This window comes from Notamacropus eugenii, chromosome 2, assembly GCF_028372415.1.
Source record: "Notamacropus eugenii isolate mMacEug1 chromosome 2, mMacEug1.pri_v2, whole genome shotgun sequence".
Lineage (NCBI taxonomy): Eukaryota > Metazoa > Chordata > Mammalia > Diprotodontia > Macropodidae > Notamacropus > Notamacropus eugenii.
This window is the reverse complement of record NC_092873.1, coordinates 76303577-76331157: the sequence shown is the minus strand read 5'-3', so window position 1 is coordinate 76331157 and position 27581 is coordinate 76303577. Positions and strand designations below refer to the sequence as shown.

Here is a 27581-nt window from a genome sequence, read left to right as displayed (position 1 = left end):
CTTAGATTTTTTTCTCCTTCCTCCTCCCTGTCTTCCCCCTCCCTCCCTGAGATGGCATACAATTTTATATAGGTTCTACACATACATTCCTATTAAATAAATCTTCACTATAGTCATAGTGTATAGAAGAATTAAAATGAATAAGAGAAGTCATATAACAAACCAAAACGTAATACAAAAGAAAATGATCTGCTCCATTCTGCAATTGAATTCCATAATTCTTTCTCTGGATGTGAAAGGCATTTTGTCTTAAAAGACCATTTGGAATTTTTTTAAGTCCTTACATTGCAATGAAGTTCCAAGTCTACCAGGAAAAACTCTCACACACTCTGGTCGTTGTTGTGCACAAAGTTCTCCTGGTTCTGCTCCTTTCACTCAGCATCAGATCATATAAGTCTTTCCAGGCCTCTCTGAAGTCTTCTTGCTCATCATTTCTTATAGCTCAATAGTATTCCATTCATTCATATGCCATAATTTATTCAGCCATTCCCCAATTGATAGGCATCCCCTTGATTTCCAGTTTTTGGCCACCACAAAGAGAGCTGCTGTATATATTTTTGTACATGTGGGACCCTTTCCCATTTTGGATACAGTCCTAGAAGTGATATTGCTGGGTCAAAGGGTATGCATGTTTTTGTAGTCCTTTGGGCATAATTCTAAATTGCTCTCCAGAATGGTTGGATCAGCTCACAGCTCCACCAACATGAATCGGTGTTCCTACTCTCCCACATCCTCTCCAACATTTATCCTCCTCCTGTTCTGTCATGCTAAGTCAATCTGATGGGTGTGATGTGGTACCTCAGAGTTGTTTTGATTTGTATCTCTCTAATCAGTAGTGATTTAGAGCACTTTTTCATATAACTATAGATATCTTTAATTTCTTCCTCTGAAAACTGCTTGTTCATATCCTCAATTTATCAATTGAGGAATGACTTGTATTCTTGTACATTTGACTCAGTTCTGTATATATTTTAGAAATGAGACCTTTCTCACAGATACTAGCTACAAAAATTCTTTCCCAGTTTTCTGTATCTCTCCGAATCTTGGATGCATTGGGTTTGATTGTACAAAAACTTTTCAGTTTAATGTAATCAGAATTATCCATCTTGTACTTCATAATGCATTCCATCTCTTCTTTAGTCAAAAATTTTTCCCTTCTCCATAAATCTGATAAATACACGATTCCTTGCTCCACCACTTTGCCCATAGTATCAATCTTTATACCTAGATTGTGTACCCATTTGGACTTTATTCTTGTGTACGGTGTCAGGCATTGGTCTATGCCTAGTTTCTGCCATACTGTTATCCAGTTTTCCCAACAATTTTTGTTGAACAGTGAGTTCCTATCCCAGAAGCTGGGTCTTTTGTTTTTTCTCCTTAATTTATTGTTTTTCAGTTAGCTCTAATAAAAAAAATTTAACATCCATTTAAAAAAAATTTTGAGTTCCGAGTTCCCTCTTATTCTCCCCTGTCCTCCTTGAGAAAGAAATCAATTTGATACAATCATCCAAAACAATTTGATATAATCATTCAAAGCATATTTCTGTACTAACCATATTGCAAGAGAAAATATGGATCAAGTACCCTAAAAAAAAAAACCCAAATGAAATTTTTTAGAAGTGTGCTTTCATCTGCATTCAGATTCCATCAGTTTTTTTTTTCTGGATACAGACAGTATTTTTAACCATAAGTCCTTTGAAATTGTCTTGGGTCATTGTATTGTTGAGAATAGCCATTCATTCACAGTTCATCATCATACAATAATGCTATTATTACGTACAATACCCTCCTGGTTCTACTTATTTAACTTTGCATCAGTTCATATACGTCTTTGCAGGTTTTTCTGAAACCATCCTGCTTGTCATTTCCTGTAGCATAGTAGTATTCCATCACAATCATATACCACAACTTTTTCAGTCATTCCCCAAATGATGGGCATCTCCTTGATTTCCAGTTGTTTGCCTCCCCAAAAAGAGCTGTTATAAATATTTTTGTATATATAGGTCCTTTTCTTTTTTCTTTGGGATATAGTCCTAGTATATAAGGGTATGTATGCTGTGTCAAAGAGTATGTACAATTTTATAACCCTTTGGGCATAGTTCCCCTGTATCCACAAGTGTGGGTGCTACTGTTGGTCCTGGAAATGTGGCCAGGTCCCTTGCTTTCCTATATCCACAAGTGCTGTTGCTTCTTTTGCCCTGGAATTGTGACTTGGGTTCCTCCACTCTTGTGGTTGAAAGCCTGTTCCTTTCTGCCTTGGAATTGAGACCAGGGCTCCTGCTACCTCAAGGCCACAAGTCCTCTAGGTCCTCAAGTACAGCCCTTTGTCAAATTTGAATTTAGTCAAAGGGCTGCACTTAAGGACCTAGAAGGCTACATGTGGCTTTGAGGCTGCAGGTTCTCCACCCTTGAGTAAAATATTAGATTGGCATAGTGTGAGGAATTGAACCAAATAAGGATGAATACATGTGTGAGAAAGGCAGTAGAAATTAAACAAACTTCTATGGAAATTATTCCTGAGGTTTCAAAGCATATATTTCTGAATATAATCTCTAGATTATTAAAGAAATATTATTTGGGAATATTTAATGAAGTTCCTCTACCAATAGGAAAAAATAGATGTGCCTTCCATTGCAGAGGATGCAATCAAGAAGTGAAAAACCTAATAAAATCATCATGAGAAAGGCTCCTTCACGGAGGAAGCTGCTCTGAAGGTGAAACATATCTGATGAGTCATTCCTGGTACAGCTGCAAAATCAATCAGAAATTCTAGAAAATCACACTTTTAAAATGTGTAGTGTATATTTTCTGAAACTGAAAACTTTAAGTATTAGGAAGATTTTTTAAATTTAAGTTTCTAGGAAAAGAAAAAATACTTTAAAAAAAACAGTGATTGGATTGTGATTTATGTTCATTTGGCTTAAAGCCAGTCTTTCTCAGTAAGATATAATTTTACTCAATTTTTGACCCAGAAAATTAATAAACTAGTATCATTCAAAGTCACGATATTTTTATATTACTTATATATTTATATACTTATATATTATTTATATTACTACTATATCTAATACTTCCTAAAATCATCTTTAAATCTTTACGTAAATATAAGTACAAAGAACTACTTCATTGATTTTGTGATAGAAAACACTTTATATACCTAATTCATTATTACAAAAGAACATAAAATATTATACTTAAAATTTTACCATAGAGAAATGAAGGGTACAAGTTTTAATTTATGTAACAAATTAATGCACTTACCAAACCTGTTGCCTAATTATAATTATGACCTTCCCTAGATTGGCTGCCAATATGACATAGTTCTAAAAGAAATTACCTCTTTTTACTGAAACACAACAATAAATTGGTTTTCCTGAATGCATTGTATAAAGAATTCAAGTTCCTGACCTTGAATATTTTACTAATAGTATTCCATGCAGAGGGGAACAATCAGGATGACATTTGCTGAAATGTTTGAGATTTATAACATAATAGTTTGAACATATGTGTCCCCCCTCAATCCTAAATCCCATCAAATCAAGATTAATTACCTATTAAAATACCAACAAATAGTGTAGTGCAGGTGATATAACAAGCTGTCTCTCTTCATATGTTGTTACAAAACAAACTTTTTTTGTGATGACATGAAACATTATATATCTTTTCTTTCTGAGTGGGAAAAATTTGCTACTCATTTATTCTTAATGGATTTTGGCATTTCATTAGGAAACATAAGCATGAATCTTCTCCCAGGAAAACATGTAAAGATCACTGGAAAACTACTAAATTTCTTGATTTTTGTACTGCTACCAAAAAGTATTTCTTCTCCGCATCATTAGCAACTATATAGTTACCCCTCTTTATCTTTGCGGTTAAATTTTTTTCCTATGGAAATGAATACAGTAGTTTAATTCTACCCCTTAAAAAATATGAGAAAATATTGTGAAGTGAATTTCTTTTTTTAATTACATTTTTCATTTAAGTAATATGGTACTTTTCAGTGAGAGTGAAATACCATCTGCAACAAAATAGTGAAATTATCTCTTATTTCCCCATTTTTATTTTTTTAAGGTTAGAGAAAATCGTTGATGAGAATTTGCTCTTAAACTGGATATGAGTGGAATCTTAGATGATAGTTTTGATATAGTGAGCACAATGATCAGTGCAATTAGTCCTTTTTATTGTGCTAACTGAAATTCTAGAGAAAATCTATTTATTTAGGGAATGGTGATAAAAGAATTGTAGAAAATAATTTCATTGAAAAATTCACATATTTAAAGTATTGTAGCAATTGACAAAGAGTTGTTTAACCTGTGGTTTTCTTCATAATTCTTTCTTTATTTTTTATTTTATTGTTGCCTTTTGCTTTTTTGCCATAGTAATTTCCCATTGCCTTCCCCTTGCCTTTGGACTCTCCTTTGTAATAATTTTAAAAAAAATTTAAGGAACACCAATAGACGCATGACCAAGTCTGACCATCTATATGCCACATTCCACAGCCATAGGCCCCCTATATTGAGAAGGTCAAGGTATGTTTCATCATCAGTTTTCCAGGGCAGAAGAGTAGTCATTACTCTTAATTAGAGTTTAGCTATCTTTTAGTATAGTTTCCATTGACGTTATTGTAGTACCTCTGCATATCATTCTTCTAATTCTGCTTCTTTTACTCTTCATCAATTCATCTAAGTCTTTCCATGTTCTTCTGAATTCCTTGTATTTGTTGTTTCTTAAAGCACACTAATTAATATCTCACCCATATACCACTAATTCTTCAGAAATTCCCCATTCTGTGGGAATTCCATCGCAGAATTTTAGCTGAATGAGAGGCAGAAAGCTATAACTGAAACCTGCAAGAAATCTAGGAAAACATCCTGCTTCTTTGATCTATGTTTTAAGCCATAACATGGGCTTCAAAACTCTTAAATAAATGTCTGCTCTGGCATTTTAAATGGTGTTATAAAAATCTTTATTTTGTGGACTCTCAGTCACCTTCCTGAACTAAATAGCTTTCTCTAGAATCCTGAACTTAGAGGCTGTGGTCACGATTTGCTTTCATGGGTGTTCAGATTTTTTGTATAGTTAAAAAAAGCATTGTAAGGTTTTTAAGAGTCATGAAATAAATACAACCCTCAGTTTCCTTTTAAAACGTAGGTCAGAAAAGTGGGAAACTTTATTTTTCTAAGAAAGGAAACATATGATTAGTACACTTGAAACTTTTTAAATTTGTCTTTGTATTTTCATCTTCAGCTTTTCTCGAAGGGAACTACACATCAATTTGCCTCTGATGGTCAACAGTGAAGCAAAGAATCTTTGTTATTGTGAACCTACAGCGGAATGACGTGGTTCCTTGCTGATGATCAATCAGTATCAGCAACATGTTTACCATTAGCTGAATTTCCCTGCTCTTGCAGCTTCTAAAAGAAAGAGCCTATTTAAATTATTTATTTTTAAAAATTCTGCCTCCTCTTAAATAACTAGTTACTTTAAAAAAAAAAAGCCATGCAAATAAATGTTTAGCCCATAATCCTGAAGAAATTTTCCTGTAAGTCATTAGAGTTTAATTTAAAATAGAAAACTGTGAAATAACTTTTTAAATTACAAAAAGGAAATGCAAATATAAGGTATGATAATAAGCAATTGTAATGATAATCACTGACGCTGGTTACATTCTGTTTGGTCAGTAGGAGATCTGAGAGCACAGATTTGTAGCTGAAAGGTATATCAGAGGCTCTCTAGTCAAACTCCTAACTTTATAGGTGTGAATGTTTAGGCCAAAAGGGTTTAGATGCTTTGCCTAAGGTTGGATAACTAGTAAATATCTGAGGCAAGCTTCTAATCTGTGACTGTTCAGTAAATCATATTATCTTCCAGCAATATAAAGGAAATGAGAAAGATATTTGAAGTTTTGTTTGGTCACAAGCTCGTTGTAAATTACTAGTAAAGATATACTGGAGTCAGCTCATAGAGTTTTGCCTTGATTGTTAAATTTTCAGTCTGAGCATTCACATCTCAGAAATTGTCAAATACTGCAAATTAGGGCTTGATTTATTATTTTGTTGATTTTCTAGTCTTAAGACTGAAGGAGAAAATGTTAGCAATGCTACTTAAACTTAAAAGTGTGTTATGTGCATACTTTTTGGGAGAGCTGATTGTTAATTCACCGGTATATTTCTAATTACTACTATGATGCAACTGCTTCAAAGATAATATAAAATTAGGCTTTAATTAAAAGAGTCATATTATTCCAGATCAAGAGGGTAAAAGGACCAGTGTAGTAATGTGATACCACATTTGCACTTGTAGATGTTTGTTTTTACAAAGGATCTTGTCGATCTGAAATATATTCGGAGGAGTGCCCAATATTGTAAGTGATCTAGAAATCATATTTTCTGAGGAATGATTGTAGGAGCTGGAAATATTACAGCCATATTTAAATATTTGAAAGTTTTCACGTGGAAGATAAAGAGTAGCATTGTTCCTTGTTCTGGCATTTTAAACGGAATATAGAACAGAACAAGCACCAGTAATATATAGAATCACAAGATCATAAGCACAGAGTTAGACAGATCCTTAGAGGGGTTCATCCAGTCCAATTTCTCATTTCACAGATGAGGAAACATTGCCTCCCAAGAGCCCATCTCCAGCCTTCCTTCCCCCCTCCCATTTTCTCCTCCTTGTCCAACTCTGATTCCTTATCTCCACCCTGCCAGAAGAAACCCTGAATCCCTGCTCCAGTACATCCTTTAGATACACTTTCCCCTTCCCCCTAGAGGTGGCCTGCTCCTCTCTATCCAAGTACCCCAATGCATCCTAAGGACACCTGGGCCTTGCTATACTTTCTGTCAATGAAACATCAAACTTTCAGACTTTTCTGTCCTTTTTGCAGCTGAACCTTCCTACAAATATTGTCTCTCCTAATGGTAGGTGATTTCCTTGAGAGCAGGGACTGTCTTTTGTCCTTCTCCAGCACAGCTCACAAGTAATTGGACATAGATTTGAGCCTAGGTCCTCTGACTCCAAATTCAGCATACTTTTCCCTGTCCCTTGCTGCCTCTCAGTAATAGCTGACATATTGTGCTTTTAGGTTTGTAAAACACTCTAATATCCACATAGTATCCTCCAGAGGAAAACAGAACAAGTCTACTCCTTTTTCCACATGACAACTTTCAAGTATATGAAGACAGCTATAATGTCTCCCCTTAGTCTTCTCTTTTCCAAACTAAACATTTCCAATTCCTTCAACAATTCCTCAGTTGACATGGTTTCCACACCTCTCACCATTACAGGAAAGCCGATTTTGGCTCATTATAAGAAAGACATTTTTTTTCAATTAAGTTCATGAATGAGCTTCCTTATCAGACCAGATAACTTGGGTTAGGGATAATGTAAAATCAGATTCCTGTGTGGGTGGAAAGTTGGGCTACATTTTTAAAAAAATTATTTTATTTGTTTTCAGTTTTTTACAATCACTTTCATATAGCTTAGATTTTTTTCCCCCTCCCTGTTCCTCCTTCTTCCTCTCTTCCTCCTCTTTCCCCTCCTTCCTCCCCCCTCCCTCCCTGAGGTGGTGTGCAATCTTATATAGGTTCTTACACATACCTTCTTATTAATTACATTTTCACCTTAGTCATGCCTCATAGAAAAATTAAAATGAATTGGAAAAACCGTAAAACAAAACAAAACATAACACAAGAGAAAATGGTCTGCTTCATTCTGCGATCCAGTTCTATAGTTCTTTCTCTGAATGTGGAAGGCATTTTGCCTCAGGAGTTCACTGGGAATTTATTAGGTCCTTACATTGCTGTGAATAAATCTACCAGAAAAATTCCTCACACACTGTGGTTGTTGCTGTGTACAAAGTTTTCCTGATTCTGCTCCTTTTGCTCAGTGTCAGTTCATATAAGTCCTTCCAGGCCTGTCTGAAGTTTTCCTGTTCATCATTTCTGATAGCACAATAGTATTCCATTACATTCATATACCACAGCTTGTTCAACCATTCCCCAAGTGATGGGCATCCCCTCAATTTCCAGTTCTTGGCTACCACAAAGAGAGCTGCTATAAATATTGTTGTACATGTGGTTCCCTTTCCCATTTTAATGATCTCTTTGGGATACAGCCCTGGAAGTGATATTGCTGGGTCAAAGGGTATGCACATTTTTGTAGCCCTTTGGGCATAGTTCCAAATTGCTCTCCAGAATGGTTGGATCAACTCACAGCTTCACCACCAATGAATTAGTGTTCCAACTGTCCCACATCTTTTCCAACATTTGTCATCTTCCTGTTTTGTCATGTTAGCCACTCTTATAGGTGTGATGTGGTATCTCAGAGTTGTTTTGATTTGCATCTCTCTAATCAATAGTGATTTAGAGCGTTTTTTCATATGACTATAGATAGCTTTAATTTCTTCCTCTGAAAACTGCCTGTTCATATCCTTTGACCATTTATCAATTGGGTTATGATTTAGGCTACATGATTTCCAAGGTTCTTTCTAACTCTTAGATTCTATGGGGAAGATGTGATGAGTTCATTAAGATTTCTGCAGGCAAACTTAAGACTTGCCTCAAAAGATGTTTCTTAGCCAATATGAAATTATAGTCATATCTGAAACCTGGTTATTGGAACTTGTTATTTTAAGATTCTGTGGGGCTATTAACTGACTCTTCTTCTGAGTCTAACTCCAGGTATGGGTAGCAAGAAAAGAGGTCTGAGCCTCCAATCCATGATGCCAGTAAGCCTGTGAGATGCTGGTATGAACTGCAAAAGGTGATCTTATGGAAAGGGTGGGAGAGGGGCTGTTCAGCCTGGGCTGAGGTAGGATTCTCCTGACTCAATTTCCCCACTGACACCTGGTAGACTTTAAGCCTGACTGAATGCAAACTGACAATCGACTCCGGCCTAGAATTGACATGAAGTTGGGGAGATGTTGTTTCCCTGTAATGTCCCTACTCTTAGTGGCAGTTTTTTGAGCTTAATACCAGATCTATTAAATCATAGATTGATGGTAGGGGAACATCTGAGGATAAGTCTAAAATTAAGCTATTAGGCTTAGGACTTTAGGCCAACAGCAATAAGTTAGGGTCTTTTAATTCTTAGTAATAGCTTGGAGACAATTAGGTCAAGGACTTGTGAAGGTAGCATACATAGTTATTACTTGTGTCTCAGTTGGTTAATGTTAAAAAAAAAATTCACTTGTGGTCTATATTGTAAATGCTTTAAAAGAAGTATCACCTGACCAAAAGTTGGAATTGTTTTATATGATATGAACTGTGTTAAAAATGAAAAATAAAAAAAAGATTTCTGCAAGCATGAAAATTTGTAGAATTCATTAAGTTTATAGGATACATACTACATCTAAGATCAGAGGTAAAGGGCAGGACCATAGATTTCGATCTGAAAGGGACTTGAAAGGGCTTTAAAGGCCAACCCCATAATTTTACAGGTGAAAAATCTGAGCCCCAAAGAGGTTAAGCCATATGCTCAAGGAGGACCACCAACTTTAATGGTAGTTGCAGCCTTAAAGACAGGATGAAGATGAGGGAATAATCTTTCATATTAATATGGTTGTATGCTGCATTATTGGTAGTGCCACTTCTTTATTAGTAGCTGATTAGATAGTACTTTTTACCTAGTTGCTAGCTGGGTAGAAACTTAGTAAAATTTTGTTTTGTGATTTGTTTGGTATGTAGGTAATGGGATATTAATTTTATTTTACATCTTAGTAGCATACATAGTGGAAGTAGTTTTAGAATGTTCAATTTAGAAGGCACAACTTTTGACTTTTCAGTATTTGGGATAACTTCCTTGTTATAAATGTTGATGCAGTCAGCTAACAAGAACATTGAAACACATCAGTCTGCCTTATTTAGTCAGACCTTGGATTCATCCAACCCAATTAATTGCCCATTGAAGGTAGGATATTTAAGATTTGCAAAGAGCTTTCCTCATAATAGCCCTATTAGGCAAATATTTTAAGTATTTTCATCTTCTTGGTACAGTTGAGGAAACTGATTCTCTAAGAAGTTGTGATTTACACCAGGCTACATAACTCCTAAATATCAAAGGATATGTCTTATCTTTATGGTGATTCCTTTTAGAGTTCCCTTTAGTATTTCCTAGAGGAGGCCATCCCTCCTTCTTCCTTCCTCAATTTCAGAATTTGTTTACGGGGTGGATTCTGGCCTGTCCTCAGCAAAGACTTTTTTAAGAAATCTTTTCTGATCTCAGCTTGTACCATAGCCTTCTCTTTATCTATTCTGTAGCTCCTTTAATCACCAGGAAGCCGTCTGTATTCCTGTAGGACCCCCAACAGAGAAGAATATGAAATATTTAAAGTAACTAAATAATGAGTTTATACAGTAGTGTAAAATCCACTTAGGAGTGGATGAAGAGTGGAAATGATAGTGGGATTGAAGAGCTTTGTGATGAATTTCTTAAATGGTTTGGCATAGATGATGAAATCAAGAATGTCAGAAGGTAGATCAGATAGGCAAAAATGGGAGCCACGTTATGAAATCATTTTAGGATAGAAGTAGGTTCTGGAGAGATAAGTGGTGGTGGTAATTGGAGAAGGTAGTATAATCAAATGTATAGAAATCAAATTCAGATAATCAGAGTTATAATGATAAACACATTGCCTGGGAGTGGTGCTGAGGAGCAAGTAATACCTTCCTATTCTTCCCTCAGAGAGGCTAGTGAGGGAAAATGAGGTGATGGAAAAAGGAAAACTCTTGATTGAAATAGTGGTGATGTGATGTCATCTAGGGAGAACCAAGTTTATATTAAGGTAAGAAGATGAGAGGAGAAAGTGAGGAAAAGGTTGACATTGTAGGGAGTTTTATATATAGTAGACTTTTTTTATCGGTTTAATTTTTTTCAACGATGTGCACAAAGGCATAAGCAATATGGACGTGATTTTGACTGGAAATAAAAGAGACTTAATTTTTGGGAATACAGACATGATGTTCTCACTGTCCAAGGCCCTGATCAGCCTTCTGGAGTGGTGTGGTCAGGTCTGGATACTGCATGCTAGAAAGGATGAAGTAATAGGGTATTTAGAGGAGGGCAAGCAAAACATTGAAAATCCTAAATGCTATACTGTATGAAGATCTGTTGAAGGAACAAAAGATGTTTAACCAGTGAAAAATAAGGCTCAGGAGAGGATGTAATGGGAGAGGAATTACTGGTTCTGTTTGTTCTCGGATGGCAGAAGTTGGTGCTCTGGATGAAAGTTGCCTGGAGGCCAAGTCAGGTTTCATTTCAGAAAAAACTTCATTTGATTGGAATGGGCTGCCCTTTATTCTCTTTACTCCTGTTATTAAAGGTCTTCCCAGAAGGTTTTTTCAGGTATTATTTGGACTAGATAATCTCTGGGGTCCCTTTAACTTTGAAATTGTTGAATTAAGAGGGATAAAGGGAAGAACCTAGTAGAGGAATAAATTGAGGGTGGGGCAATATTATATTGGAAATGAGGCTATACTCCTGGATAGGTAATAGGGGTGGAAGAGTCTGTAGCAGTTATGAATAATGCATTATCAAAGCAAATGTTTGAGAGCCAGCGTAGAGACTTTTGTTAGGGGATGGAAGAACTATTCACAAGAATCTTTTTGTTGAGGAACCAGCATCATCATAGTTAATCACAAAAATATTTTTCATGATTTTTTAAGAACTTTGAAAAATTATTACTTGATTTAGATATACAAAGTATCAAAACTAAAATAATTTTTCCAGTAACCTACAAAAGACTGTGTTGTTATGTTCTTAGATATGATCAGCATTAAGTTATGTTCATCAAAAATAGTTTATTAAGTAACTACTGTAGGCCACGAACTGTGCTAGTAGTCTCTGGCACAAGTATGAACAGTCTTCCTCCTAGAAGAGTTGAAAGGCTTGAGAAATACCTCACTATACTCCAGATTATTGCAGAGGATGAAATGTTTTTAGATGGTACTGAAGAAATATGATAAAATCTGGAAAGGAAACTCAGAGGCTATCTAGTTCAACCTGAACAACATGCCTGACAATTGGTCAGTCAACGTTGGCTTAAAAACTTTGAAGAAAGAGAAAACCACAGCTTTCCATTTCCCGTTAGTACTGCTCTAAATTTTAGGGAGTTTCGGGAAGAAAGCCCTAAAGAAAAAAAATTCTGGGGGTAGTAGTGGTGAGAAATCATTGTTGAGAGGTGATCCAGTAATGATGAAAATGATACAATACATAAAGACGGTCTGTTTCTTGGTTGATACGTAACAGAAATTTCTTTATGGAGGACGAACTTCATAGAATATTTCTTCAAGCCCTTGAACATCGCAGAGACTCCTAAATAAGATTCACAGCCACTCAAAATAGGTTAATAATTTACACAGGAAAAACTATTGTGTGGGGATCAAAACACTGGAGATTCTTTAGCAATTTTGGGTACTGCTTCCAACCAACCCCAGAAAAAAAATAAAGATGAATTGTGATTGTTAGTGATAGGTTCTGGGTAGAGGCAGGCCAGAATAAAAAACTAGATCAGCCACAGTTGGCAGGTTGGAAAGGTGACAGTAGTAGGGGGGACCCGGAGGTAGGTATTGCTTCTCAAAAGGAAGTCCTCATGTACAAAAAGTCCAAGAAACATAATTTCTAGGTAATATCAGTTTATGGCTAACTGATAATTAATAAATGAGGTAAGTGGTACTCATAGAAATCAGAGACAAACTTTGGGGGCCACTGAGAATTTTTAATACCCTTGGAAGAGTGGTATTTTTTTCAAGTATATTTCACCTGACAGGTGGAAATCAGCTATGATTGGTTAACAATTGAGACAATGAATATTATAATGAGAGGTGGTTGGTAATCTAGGTCAGTAGAGATAACAATACCAGATCTTGCCCATTTCTTGGAAGTAAGATCAGGACTGGCAACAAGGTTGACATGATCTTAGGCTGACTAAATTATGGCTACATCAAATCTTTGTGTTTTTTCTTTTCCTGGGACTAGATTGGTCCCAGAGCCCTGGCATATACCTAAAACCTGCAGGTGGGGTTAAACAACTTCAGTTTCAGAGACCTGAGTCTCTTATCTTGGTAAAATCTTTTTTATCCATGCACTTGGCTGCCACCACTTCTTTATTATCAGCTATTTGTATTTGGATTATCAGCTGTTTGATTGGATTATCACAATAGTTTCCTAACAAGTCTTTTCACCTTCATTCTCTTTCTTCACCATTTCCAGTGAGTCCTTTATACCTCAGACAGACTAGTCTTTTACACAGGTCTCATCATCTCTCTGCTTGGAACTTTCTACTGGTTCCTTGTTGCCTACTGAGTAAAGGTCAAATTCTTTAGCTTGGCATTTTAGGCCCTCCAAAATCTAGTGCTATTAGCCTTTCTAGCTTTATTTCATATGATTTCCCTCTTATGAACACTTTTTTTTAAAAAATAGAACTTTGATTTCACTGGTATAGTGAAGGAACCCCTACTATTAAATCTACAGCAGTTTTAAATGAGTAACCTGGGGAAATGAAAAGTTAGGTGACTTAGTCATGCAACTTGAATGTGGTGGAGGTGCAACTTGAACTAAGGTCTTTCTGACTCCCTGAGGCTAACTTATCTCCATCATGGGGTCTGAGGAGGGCCATAGTTGGAGTTGTCACCAAGTGAGACTGCCTTCTCCCTTAACCACCACAGACCTTCTAAAAGCTCACCTTTAGCCTTCCTTCCCCCTTCTTATTTTCTGTGTCCAAAACTCCCTATCCTTACTCTGCCAGAGGAAACTCTGTATCCCTGCTGCATTCCAGCCCTTAGATCCACTCTCCCCTTCCTAGTGGTGGTGGACTCTATGCAGAGTATCCCAGTGCATCCTAAGGACTCTTATATCTTGCCATCTCCTGTCATTGAACCATGTCCTCCCTGAGACTGAACCTTTCATATATGTATGTGTATATGTATGTATGTATGTATGTATATATGTGCATATATATAGATCTATATCTATCTGTCTATCTGTGTGTGTCTGTCTATCTATCTATCTATCTATCTATCTATCTATCTATCTATCTATCTATCTATCCATCCATCTATCCATCCATCCATCATCTCCTTCAATTAGAGTGTGATTTCTCTGAGAGCAAGGACTGTCTCGTCTCCATCTCTAACACTTACCATGCTTCTTGGTGCATAGTCAGTGCATAATAAATGCTTTTTCAATCATCACTATGTTAGGATTTCTTTATGTCCACTATATTCCAGCCGGATTGTGTTACTCACCGTTCCTTCTCTATGCCTACCTGCTTTCTTGTGGATGGGTCTTTGCTTACATTGATCTCTATGCCTGCAGTAGCTTCTATGCTCTTGCTGCCTGCTGGATCTCTTTAAAGGACCACCACCTTTAAAGTCCAGCCAAATTCTGCCTTGTATGCAAAGAATTCCCTGATCCTATAATCATTAATTACCTTTCCTTTTTCTGACCTAACACAGCATTTCAGTTAAATTCAGAAAACATAATCATTTGTCTTCACCTCTCAGGCATTTTCATATATATTATTGCTATGCTGTTTCCACATGTTATCCACCTACTAGACTTTAAGCTCCAATAGGGCAGGAACTATATCTAAACTTAGTATCTCCCTCAATATTAGTCACTTATTATGCAAACATTTATCAAATGTTCACTAGGCCAATTGATATTATAGAAGAGGTTATTACGTTGTGTGGGAGAAGGTTATGCTAGATGACCATTAAAGTTACTTCCAACTCTTAAGATTCTCTAATTCCAAATTAAAGTGAAAGAAGAAGGGGAGTTTCTAAGGAAGACAGACACATATGCATTCAGGAATATAGAGCTCAATCCCAGTAGTCAGATTGAGGAATCATGTAATGATTTATGTACCGTGTGTTTGGGAGTAGCAAAGTTGAGGCATGCCATTAGCAAGCTTCAGTCTGAGGAGGTTGAATTTAATGATCTCTGGATTCTGTTGCAGCTTTAACATTCTGTCAGTTTATAAGTTTGTTGGATAAATACAGAGTTAATGTTCAACTGTGGTCTTTATAATCTAGCATGCTTTTAATAATTAAGTGTGCATTTAACCATAATTACTAGTATCCCTTAAATAAACTCTTGTATTCACTGAGCAAAAAACTGTTGAACTCATAACTGTTTCATTGTTCCTTTTGTGGCCTTAGCTAAAGGGTAATAATCCCCTGACTCCTTGCTCTTCTAAGCATTTGCTTTCACGTCCCCTACATCCCATCCACAGATCTGTTAATATCAGCCTGATGAATGGATCCAGATTCACAGCAGGATGTCACAGCTGTACTTCATTTCAGGCTTAAAGAGAGAATCCTCTTGTTGATGATTCTTTTAAGTTGTATAAAAAAATACCAGCATTCACAAAAATAAAGCAGCTGCTTTGACCAATTCAGCAAATGTGTGGAACTGAAGCATTTAGACAGATTCGTGAATCCTATTATGTCCATCACTTTATTATTTGGTTATTCAGATTAGTAATTCTAATACACTAGAATCAGTGGCCACATTTTCTGGATCAGAACTTGGTGAGAGATTGCAGTATTAGTCACCTTATATTTATTTTAAATTTTCCACTTAGAAGGTTTTTCATATAAGCTTGTCCTAACTCTTTAGAGACATGATTGATGCTTTATAATCCCCCAGGGAATGTAAGTATTTTCATATTTATTGCACTGAACAGCATTTTGCAGTTGCCTGGCTGTCCTAAAGTCAGTTTGTCTCTGGAAAAGGGCACAAGAATTCTGACCTCAGCCTAACATTCAAACAAGGAGTCAGGGCTTGAAAAATGTGAGTAGATTATGTTTGGCCCATGGAGCAAGTTCCATTTAAATATCTGAACTAGAGAGAAAAACAGCTGGTGGGAGGCAGTATTCAAACAATGATGCCTTTTCTTCTATAAATCCATTTAGACCCCCAAGTTTCAGAGCCTGGTCGCACAGAAAAAAAATTCAAGAATCTCCAACCATTCCATATTTTCTTCAGACTATTCTTAGGTTTTGAGTTTTTCTTCTTCACCCTAGTTATGTCCTGACTCCCTTCTGCGTTCTAAATCCATGCTAGGAGTTTAGTCACTGACCTTTGGGAGCTGAGAGTTTAGTTCCATTATGAACACAATTAGCAATAGCATAATGATGATTCGAGAAATAGATGGAGGGAATTCACTCGTGCATTTCATTGCATTTTCATCTTAACGCTAACAATCTCCCATACCTCTTGTCTCTTGCAATCTCTGTCTCTTTCAAGTGTCAGGAATAGAAGGGATCTTTAATTCATTCAGCAAACATCTGGTTAACTGTCAATACTCTTGTCATATACAATCCTGGTGTTTCAGAAGATAAAAATAAATGCTCCTACCCTCAAGGAGCTTATATTCTATTTGTGGGTGAGATAGAAAAATGCAAACATAGAATAAAATATTACAAGATAAAAAGAAAATAATTTCTTGTGAAGGAGGAAGACATTTGTTTTCTACTCCAGGTCATCTTTCATTCATTGACAAAATGATTTTCCTAAAGTACTGGTCTGACCGTGTCAGCTATCCTGCTTAATAAACTTTATGGTTTCCTATCATTTTCAGCATCAAATACAAATCTTCTGTTTCACATTCAAAACTCTTCACAACTTGTTCTCCCAACTCCCTCCAGTTTCCTTATGTTTTACCCTCCATGTACTCTTTGATCCAGTGACACTAACCTTCTGACTGTTTCAGGAACAGCACACTCCCTCTCTTGCCTCCTGGAATTTTCTCTGGCTGTCCCATATGCTTAGAGTGCTCTTCCTTCTCATTTCCTGCTTCTGACTTCCTTGACTTCCTTCAAATCTCAACTATTGGAAACCTTTCCCAATCCTGCTTAATTCTAGTGCTTTCCTTTTAATTATTTTCTTCCTTTTAATTATTTTCTTTTTATCCTGTATTAACATGTTTGTTCATATTTATTTGCTTGTTGTCTTCCCTGTTAGATTGTAAGTTCCTTGTGGGCAGGGTCTATCTTTTGCTTCTTTTTCCTATTTCCAGTGCTTAATGCAGTGCCTAGCACGTAGTATGTGCTTAATCAATGTTTATTGACAGAGAGGACATTGCCCAGACTCTTGTTTACCTCCTGGGGCTCTTATACTAAAAAAATGACCAAGCACAAATACTAGAGAAGTAGGAAGTTTAGAGCCAGAGCCAAAGTGTTATTCAAAAAAGAAAAGTTAGTCCTTCTGATCCTATTCTGTTTCTTCTCCTTTCCCTCCTTCCTCTCCTTCTTCTCCTTCTTCATTTCCAACTTTATATCTCCACCTGAAAGGATGATAAATACCTCTCCCAGTAATGCAGGTTTTGGCCAAAGTTGGCAAAAGAGCATCATATTTTTCATCATGAAGAATCCAGTGAAATTTCTAGGAAAGAGGGTGTGGCCTTTCTATTGTTGCTGCTGGAGCAGTATTACATGGTTTATAGATATTGAAGGACCACCTCCTTGAACTCACCCTGATCATACGGAAGGTTGACAAGTTGGAACATGGATTCTACAAGCTCCCGCAAGCACTGAAGATCTCTCAGATCCCTGCCTTAGAGCATTCCTCTTGCCAGAATTGGCATAAAATATGTCACTTGAGGGCTCAGCTACCAGAGGACCTTGCTCAACCTCAAACCACTATTAGAGAGTCAAAATCCATAGTCCCACCTGTGACACTGCAACCTGCAGTTCTCCTTCGTCCTCTGCCTCCTCTTTCTCCTATTCTGTTTCCTCTACTCCTCCTCCACCGCCACCACCTCTGCCTCTTCCGCTTTGCTTAGCACCTTTGTTGCTCAAAAAAGCTGATCATACCAAAACACCTCATACTGCACCATTAAAACAAGATGTGTCCCTGCATATAACTGTTAAAAATCTGCTCGCTGTGATGTTAAAGAAGACACAGTTCTACTGACAGGAATTAAGATTCTGTCATCACTGAAGGAATAAAAGCCACTGGTTATAGTCTCTGATCTTCAGAGTATCTCCCTAAAACCTTATTCCAAATTTCCATCAGCTCATGTCAGGAATGTGATAATCACTCCCAGCAAATGCCAAATGGATCTGAGAAGATTTCTTAGGAAAGTCAACATAAATAAGGTTGACTGCAATAGTGACTAAGGCCTTGCTGTGAAAGTTTCAGCTGACTTACCCAAATAGCCCATCCCAAGCTCCATCATTCTCTCTCTCTCTCTCTCTCTCTCTCTCTCTCTCTCACACACACACACACACACACATTTGGAGTTCAGTGACTTGCCTAAGGTCACACAGCTAGTAAGTGTCAGAGGTCAGATTTGAACTCAGGCTCTCCTGACTCCAAGGCCAGTGCTCTGTCCACTGTGCCACCGAGCCACTCAACTTTTTGCAGACAGATTTGATGAATAACGTTGATGTCAATGATGGGTCATGTTTGAAGATAAAATATTAAATAGAAGTGCTCAAATGTAATTTTTAAGGATTCCAGAAACCCATAATTCATCCATTATTTGCCTACACAACAAAAAGTATAGATCTAAATATTGTCCATTTGTTTCAATTAGTAAACATGTCCAAATAGAATATTAGTTTTTTTTGCATGTGGTTGTCTAGCTGATCAAATTTAATTAAATATCTGGCATATCCTTTCTCTAATTTTTCATGGTAGAATTTTGACTGATTCATTTTAAGAATAGTAATTTATAATTGCTACATTTGCCACTCAACAAATAAATGAATAACAGGGGCTTCAGCCCCCACCTATCTTTATCCAAACAAGAGATTGGAGTTTGATGGCCATAAAAGGTAGAATATACCTTTTCCACTATCTTGGGTATCTTCTAGCTCAACATTAAGCCCTAGCAGCCTTTTAGTTTTCATATTCCATTTTTAAGAAGTCAAAGGGAAGTTTCATGGACAGTCCCAATAGGCACTCTGCTTCTACTGGGCCTCCTCCCTAGGGCTGCATGAGCTCTAAAGCTGGCTCAGGGCACAAGGCTCGCTCTCCTGTACTTCTGATTGTAGAACAGAGGGAGTTGTCATTAAGCACAAAACCAGGTCTGGGGGTGTTTAAGAGACTTATCTGCTACTCTAAGAATGAGGGCAACAGTCACTGAGTTAATGAGGGCTGCAGGGGTAGGAAGCACAAAGTTATAAAACCTCTAGAAGCTTACTATCTTTCTGACAAAAGCTGTAACATGAGACAACTATAGGATCCTTGGAAAGTTCCTAAGCCAACAATCCAGTTTAAGGAATTTCCTAAAATATCCAGTCATTTTCTAACCTTGGTCAAAGTACCAAGTGGCCTTAGAAAATCCCCATCTGAGCTCTAAAGCTGTCTATTCAACCTAGGTCCTTTCTTAGACAACCTAGGTCCTTTCTTATTTTTGAGATACTCGAGCAGGTGTCTTACTCACAATGGCTAAATACAGAAGGGATAGTAAGACACATGCCCATAATGAAATTTATTATAAAAAAAACAAAACTTGTAGGCTGTCCTTGTAAAAGTCAAGAACTTAAGAGTATGCTCACAGAGGAAGCAGTTCATTTCTTATTGCAGAATGGTGTTTTACGAGTCACAAGTGAAGTTTACAACAGCCCTATTATGTACTGTGTTAATTTTATAAATAACTTGGTAATTCACCAAGGATGAATACTGTTGTACCTCTTTGCTTACCAAATAATTGAAAAGGTTCTGTAGTGGGTATTCAAAGGGAAGGTTTTATAGGCATTTGATAACTACATAGGTGTATGCAAAGACATATATTTGTAAAGCTGCTACCACTATCATACCAGTTTTAAGAAATATTACATGCTCCCTAGGTTTTCTTTTCAGCTTTTACTAAGTTCTTATCATAGCTTGCATTATATTTTTCATAATTCTGTAAATTTACAGCTCCTTAAAGCCACTGTGTATTGTATGTTTTGTTATTTAGATTGGTTGATAACAAAATTAGGCCAACATTTCTGGGGCCACTTAGCTATGTTTTAACAATAAAAATTTTATAATAAAAATCCTTATTAACTGACTGATATTGGCAGTCAGGGTAGACCTTATATACAAAGCTGTACTTAAGCAGAGCTTCAAAGGAACAGAACTTAGATATCATTTATTAGTATTCCCTCATTTTCCAGATGAAGAAAGTCTTGCTAAATCATTTCTGCATATTTTTGTACACGATAGGTCAACTTGCTAGCAGTTTCCCCATGTGGTGTATGGTTAAAAAAAGTTGGAATTGATGTCTGAATCCCTCAGTTTTTATTTTGGTTCTGCCACTAATGAGATATGTAACCATGAGAGTAAATTAGTCTCTCAAAACCTCAGTTTTCCCACCTGTAAAATCAGGATAATACCTACTCTACTTTCCAGAAAACATTCTTATAAAGTTCAAATGAGACAATGTATGTGAAAGTACTTGGTAAAGCACTCCACAAATTATTTTATAGGAGAATCTGTAATTTATCAATTTGGTTCCTCCTTATGCTGATTCAAATGACAACCTTTTTTAGCAGGAAGTCTTGTGAGTGTTTTGTGGCTGAAACATTTGTTAATTGGAAACCAGCCTATAAATGATTCTCTTTCAGTTTATCCAGCTTAAGGCCCCAATCCCGGGTCGGCCTCTTGGGATCTGAAAAAGCTTGTTCTCTGCTGCCATAGTGTTACCACTACCCTGATTTCTACTATTACCTCTACTACTGTGATTGTAATCCTGCCTAGTATTGCCCTTTTGCCCTCTATTCTTCTGTTTCTTTGTTTTGCAGGAGAATTTGTAACGCACAGTTTGTGCAGATAAACTTACTTGTGAACTCTCCTAAGTTTGAGTACATTATAACAGACAACCTTAAAATTAATATGTTGTCCTGGTCACCCAGCTAGATCCAGGTTTTATGGACTGATGTCAGAATAAATTATGCTCCTCTCATCCATTGGAATACAGGGGCTCCAGCTTTTCTAAAAGCATGCTCATAATGCTATCATTTTAATCCAGGTCTACACCACTTCATGCTTGGATTATTCTAGTAGCCTTTTAAGTGGTCTTCCTATCTCTAGTGCCATCTTCTCACTCTTAACTGTCTCTTCTACCACCATGATAATTTTTTGCACTGGACCTGTGATTTCATTAGCATAGGAAACTTTCAGTGGGGAAAACCCATCTCTCAATGCATGTTAACACCAACTCGCCACTTAAAGTTTTTGGGTATTGTTTGGGACACTGAGAAGTTAAGTAACATTCTTAGGGTCAGATAGTAAAGCATGTGTCATTGGTATATTTGAACCCAAGCTTTCCTGACTGTCCCCTGTGCCATTCTGACTCACTGACATAGTAATTTGCTAAATTACTAATTTTATTGTATCATTCCTTCAGTATCCTTGAATTGATAGTCATTCAGGAGTAAAGCCCAAATTAAGGTCCTCTTTAGTCTGGGTTAAATCTGTCTTTACAGCTTTCAGAGTGTTTTTACTATTTCCTGATCACATCATGTATATTTTATCTCCAAATCTTTTCTTATTCTCTTCTCTCCAATAGAATACCTTTCATCTCTTTAAGTCCTCTAAGGCCCAGCTCAAGTCCTATCTCCTACAGAAAGCCTTTCCTGATTATTCCAGCCAGTACTGATCCCTTTGTCCTCATAGTGCTTATTTCATTTAATATTGTTAACTGTTTTTTTCTTTTAAATAGTATTTTATTTTTTCCAAATATGTATAAAAACAGTTTTTAAAAATTCATTTTTAAAATAAAATTTTGAGTTCCAAATTTCCTCCCTCTCCTTCCTTCTTCCTAAGATGCTAGGCAATTTGATATAGGTTTATTTATGTGCAGTCATTTAACTGTATGTTATATGGGTGTTTTTAATTGTTGTTTTCATGTGTACATCTTGTGTTTCTAGTAGATTATAAGCGTCTTGAAGGCAAGAATGCAATTTTTTTTACTTCCTGGTGATGTACTTAGTAGGCATATTCTATATAATACTTTTAGAGTAAACGATTGAGTGAATTTAAATTTATTGATTGGTTATTATATATATAGAACACTGTTGAGGGACCTATGTCTTAGAAGAAGTGAGAATGCATGTCAGGTCCCAGACTCACCAGACGATTGGCTCTCTAAGACCCCGAAAGAACTCTGAGTACAGAGAAGCTTCATCACAGAGAATCTCAGTCTGATGTCTGAGTCCCTTCTAGACTTGTTTGTTTTCTCCCCATTTGATGTTGGCTTTCACAGTTGTCTTTTTGATTCTTTGGATTATGTTCTGTTTGGTTCAGTTCTGTTTTCCTTGGTCCTTAATTCAACTCCCTGGCATTAACCTGACATTTTGATGAAAATTCCTGATTACCCTTCTATAATATATAACGTATCAAAATGTATCATAGGGTATATTTATAAATAGGACTTTATTTAGGCTTTATGACAATTTTATGAATATCCAGCTACAGGCACTCACCTGTACGTGATTATGCCCAGACTGCTTTTGCCCTTTCTCAGTTTGGCCTTTGCCTCCCTCTGCTGGTTATGTATGAATAGTGGTATCTTAAGCAGGTCTTATATTTAACCCCATAATACCCACTTTCTAGAATACAGCAAGTATAGGAATGAACCCTTCCTATACTATTGTACAGCCTACTAGATTTTTGTTTAGTTTGTCCTGTTTACAATAATACTCTCCGTGTTCTGAGCTACAGAGGTTCCAGCAGGTGCAAAGAGATAAGAAAATTTGTAGGAGCAATAGCAGATATGACCATCAAGAAATAGTATAATTTATGAATTACATTATCTCATATTCAGAATTCCAATAATCACTTCTTTTCAGTGAAGAGCTCAGTCATTTGTGGGAATTAACATTTTTAAATGCCTGTGGTAGTTGGCATCATTTTGACTGTTCATTGACATCTCTCTATAACCTGATTATTTCTTAATAGGTAGCATATCTGCAATTTTACAATTTGCCCGTTAAGTGAAAAGTGGTACTTAACTGTGACAGTTTGGTATAACCACAAGGATTATTTAACATTTGTATAATTAAGAGAAAACAGTCAGGTAGCACATTTTTCTTCAACAATCATTCTATGCCATAAAATATGTATTAAATACCTACTATGTGTCAAGCTACGATGTATTTATGAATCTGAGATTCATTTACATTCTGCACACAGATAATAAGGAATAGTGTAGTCCTGGTGACCTACTATGTTTGCTTTCTGACACCTATTATAGCTTACTATGGAGAGGCTTAACAACTAAAAGTTGGCCAATAATAATAATGACAGTTATCATTAAAAAGTTATCATTTATATGGTGTTTAATCTATATCATCTAATATTGATCCTAACGATACTTACAGTTGAGGGAAATCAGGGTGGGAGAGGCTTAATGAGTTGCTCATCCTGAAGGGTCACACAGTTAGTAAGTGTCAGAGGAAGAATTTTGACTCTGGTTTTACTGATTTAAAGTACAGCTCTATCTGTCAATACTACTACTTACTTGCCTCAATTCATGCTAATGATTTATTTAGTCATGTCAACATCAGAAAAAAAGAAAAATACAGAATGATCCTCTGTCTATTTTTGTTCCTGGTTTGCTTTTTCGGGAACTGACATTGGTTTCCAAACTGTGTTTGATCATTCTCTCCATCCATTAAAAAAATTCTGAGCGTGCACCCCAATTTATGTGTATTTATTTTAAAGTTATATACATATACTACTATATGTTATCATGGTTATGAGAAAGCATATACAGTAAACATGAAAGAGGATAGGATAAAGGAGAAATAATATTTTAAAAATTATTTTATGTGTGAACCATATAAAAAACCTTTTTGTGCTCAATAAAAATAAGCAGGAATATTTTGATTGAAAAAACTTCAGTTTTTTAATGGAGCAATTTATTTTGACACTTTCTTTTTATGTCTGTCATAATTGAAAAAGGTGACTCAAGGGTATATAAATCCAAATGGAAGAAGTACATCACTAGTTGAACTTTCTAAATCGTGGCTCTCTGCCTAGGATGCTCAGCCTCATTTCTGCCTCCTCTGGCTTCCTTGAAGTCCCAGCTAAAACCTTACCTTCCAAAGGAAGCCTTTCCTAAATTCCTCTAAATTCTAGTGCTTTTGCTCCATTGATTATTTCCTATTTATCCTGCTTATGGCTTGTTTGTACATATTTATTTGCATGTCATCTCTGTATTCTTTACTACGTGGTACCCCTTGAGGATGGTAACTTTTTGCTTTTCTTGTCCAGGTTTATACACAGACTCTGGCACCTAGTATGTGCTTAATGAATGCTTGTTAACTGACTAATACTTTTTTAGTCCTGTTCATGAAGAGAAGCAACATGGTTTAGAGCAGACCCGCACAACTTGGCAGCAGGTAGGGGCCAAAATTAAAATAGGCATCTTCTTCAAGCCTCAGATAGGTTTTTAGCAGCTCACTTTCTAAATAAAGGTATAATTAATGATTAAACTATTTTGCAAATAAGCCATATTTTAAAAAAGGGAAGTTTCAATTAATATCAATTAATTACATTTATTACTTAAGATTTTTATCATGAAATGACATTAATGTTAAATTACTTTGCCAAGTAGTACATGTTTTAATAAATTTTTCAGGTTTTCTTTCTGTTTACATTTAGTTAATGGGACATATTACACTTCTTGTCAGCATTCAATTTATCATACTTTGGAATCATGTTTGCAGTCAATTTTTTTTAGAAAGGTGAAAACTAACATTAGTTGCTGCCTCATTTTCTGAATTTACTTTCTTGAAAAACCATCGTTCCCCACTGAGATTTTTCAACAATTTGGATGCTTTAATTTGTTTTCTATTGGTGTCCAGTTTGCTTAAGTCAAGATGTTTTGATTCACAATGGCACTGAAGATTATATTCCATTGCAGTGGCTGTTACCTATTGGCAAACAAGGCACAATATTTTGTCTCTTGTGTAAGTAAACAAGTATCTGTCAACTTTGGATTAAGCACTCTATGTTCTGCTTTGATCTTCCATTTATTTTTATCATCCATTTTACAAAATTACCCCCCAAATTTTAATGTTAGAACCAAAAAATCTCCATAGCATCTGCTCATGTACAAAGAAATACTGAACTGAATGTCTGACCTTGGAGAAAGCACCAGGCACTCATGTAACTTGGAGGGGGGCTGTGCAGGAAGGGAGAGGAAGAAGCCATTATTGCCATTCATCGCATATTGGACGTGAGCTGCGTTGAAATAGGGCTGCACTCACTTTGTCCCTCTCTAATACCAGTAACAAGCAAAAGCACAGTGAAAAGGAAGCTATGACCTGCCAAAAGGCACCACCATAGACAATGAAGTAATACCATTACTAAACATTTATGCACCAAGTGGTATAGCATCCAAATTCTTAAAGGAAAAGTTAAGAGGATTACAGGAAGAAACTGATAGCAAAACTATACCAGTGGAGGACCTCAACCTCTCCCTCTCTGAACTTGATAAATCTAACCTCAAAATAAACACAGAAGAGGTTAAGGAGGTGAATAGAATTTTAGACAAGTTAGATATGATAGACGTCTGGAGAAAATTGAATGGGGATAGAAAAGAAAATATCCTCAACGGTACATGGCACATACACAGAAATTGACCATGTACTGGGACATAAAAATCTCACAATCCAAGGCAGAAAGACAGAAACATTAAATGCATCCTTTTCAGTTCATGATGCAGTAGAAATTATAATTAATAAAGGCCATGGAAAGATAGACTAAAAATTAATTGGAAACTAAATCTAATTCTAAAGAATGAGTGGGTCAAACAACAAGTTTTAGAAACAATCAATAATGTCATTCAAGAGAACTTGCCAAAACTTATGGGATGCAACAGAAGTGATTCTTAGGGGAAATTTTATTTCTCTGAATCCTTACATGAAATAATGTAAGAGGAGATCAATAGAGTAAGAGGATAGCAATGAATTGGGCATGCAACTGAAAAGCTAGAAAAAGAACAAATTGAAAATCCTCAATTAAATACCAAATTAGAAATACTGAAAACCAAAGAAGAGATTAATAAAATTGAAATTAAGAAAAGTATTGAACTAATTAATCAAACTAATAGTAGGTTTTATGAAAAAACCAAAAAAAATGATAAACTTTTGGTTAATTTGATTTAAAAAAAAAAAAGAAAACCAAATTACCAGTATGAAAAATGGAAAGGGTGAATTCACCTCAAATAAAGAGGAAATTAAAGCAATAATTAGGTATTATTTTGTCTGTTTATATGCTCATAAGCTTGACAATCTTAGTGAAATGGATGAATATTTGCAAAAATATAAATTGCCCAGATTAACAGAAGAGGAAGTAAAATATTTAACCCTATCTCAGAAAAAGAAATTGAACAAGCCATCAATGAACCCCCTATGAAAAAATCTCCAGGGCCAGATGGATTTACAAGTGAATTCTGTCAGACATTTAAAGAACAATTAATTCCAATACTATATAAACTATTTGGGAAAATAGGGGAAGAAGGAGTCCTACCAAATTCTTTTTATGATACAAATATGGTACTGATACCTAAACTGGGAAGAGCCCAAACAAAGAAAATTATAGACCAATTTCCCTAATGAATATAGATGCAAAAATTTTAAATAAAGTATTAGCAAAAGATTACAGCAGCTTATCGTGAGAATAATACACTTTGATCAGATAGGATTTATACCAGGAATGCGGGGCTGGTTCAAAATTAGGAAAACTGTCACCATAATTGATCATATCAACAACAAAACTAACAGAAACAATATGATTATCTCAATAGATGGAGAAAAAGTTTTTGACAAAATATAATACCCATTCCTGTTGAAAACACTGGAGAGTATAGGAATAAAAGGAGTCTTCCTTGAAATCATAAGTAGCATCTATCTAAAACCATCAGCAAGCATTATATGTAATAGAGATAAGCTAGATGCATTTCCAATAAGATCAGAGGTGAAACAAGGATGTGTATTATCATCACCGTTATTCAGTATGATGCTGGAAATGTTAGCTTTAGCAATAAATAAGAGAAGAAAAAGACATTGAAGGAATAAGGATAGGCAAAGAAGAAACTAAGTTATCGCTTTTTGCAGATGTTATGATGATATACATAGAGAATCCTAGAGAATCAAGTAAAATTCGAAATAATAAACAACTTTAGCAAAGTTGCAGGATATAAAATAAAACCGCATAAATCATCTGCATTTCTATATATTACTAACATAGGCCAACAGCAAGAGATAGAAAGAGAAATTCCATTTAAAGTTACTGTAGATATTATAAAAGTATTTGGGAGTCTACCTGCAAAAACAAATCCAAGGACTGTAAGAACACAATTACAAAATACTTTTTACACAAATAAAGTCAGATCTAAATAACTGAAAAAACATCAGTTGCTCATGGTTAGACTGAGCTAATACAATAAAAATGAAATTCTACCTAAATTATTTACTTATTTAATGCCATATCAAACTACCAAAAATTATTTTATAGAGCTAGAAAGAATATCAAAAAAAGAAATGCTAGGGAAGGTGGCCTAGGCATACCAGATCTTAAATTGTATTATAAAGCAGCTATCATCAAAACTATTTGGTAGTGGCTAAGAAATAGAA

General features: G+C 35.8%; 1 protein-coding gene and 1 pseudogene across 1 annotated transcript in view; both read left to right on the top strand.

The window, feature by feature from the left end:
* STX8 (syntaxin 8) overlaps window positions 1–27581 on the top strand; it is a 188351-nt gene that overhangs the window by 110311 nt on the left and 50459 nt on the right. The window lies entirely within an intron of this gene.
* On the top strand, window positions 10382–17853 carry LOC140530384 (uncharacterized; annotated as a pseudogene).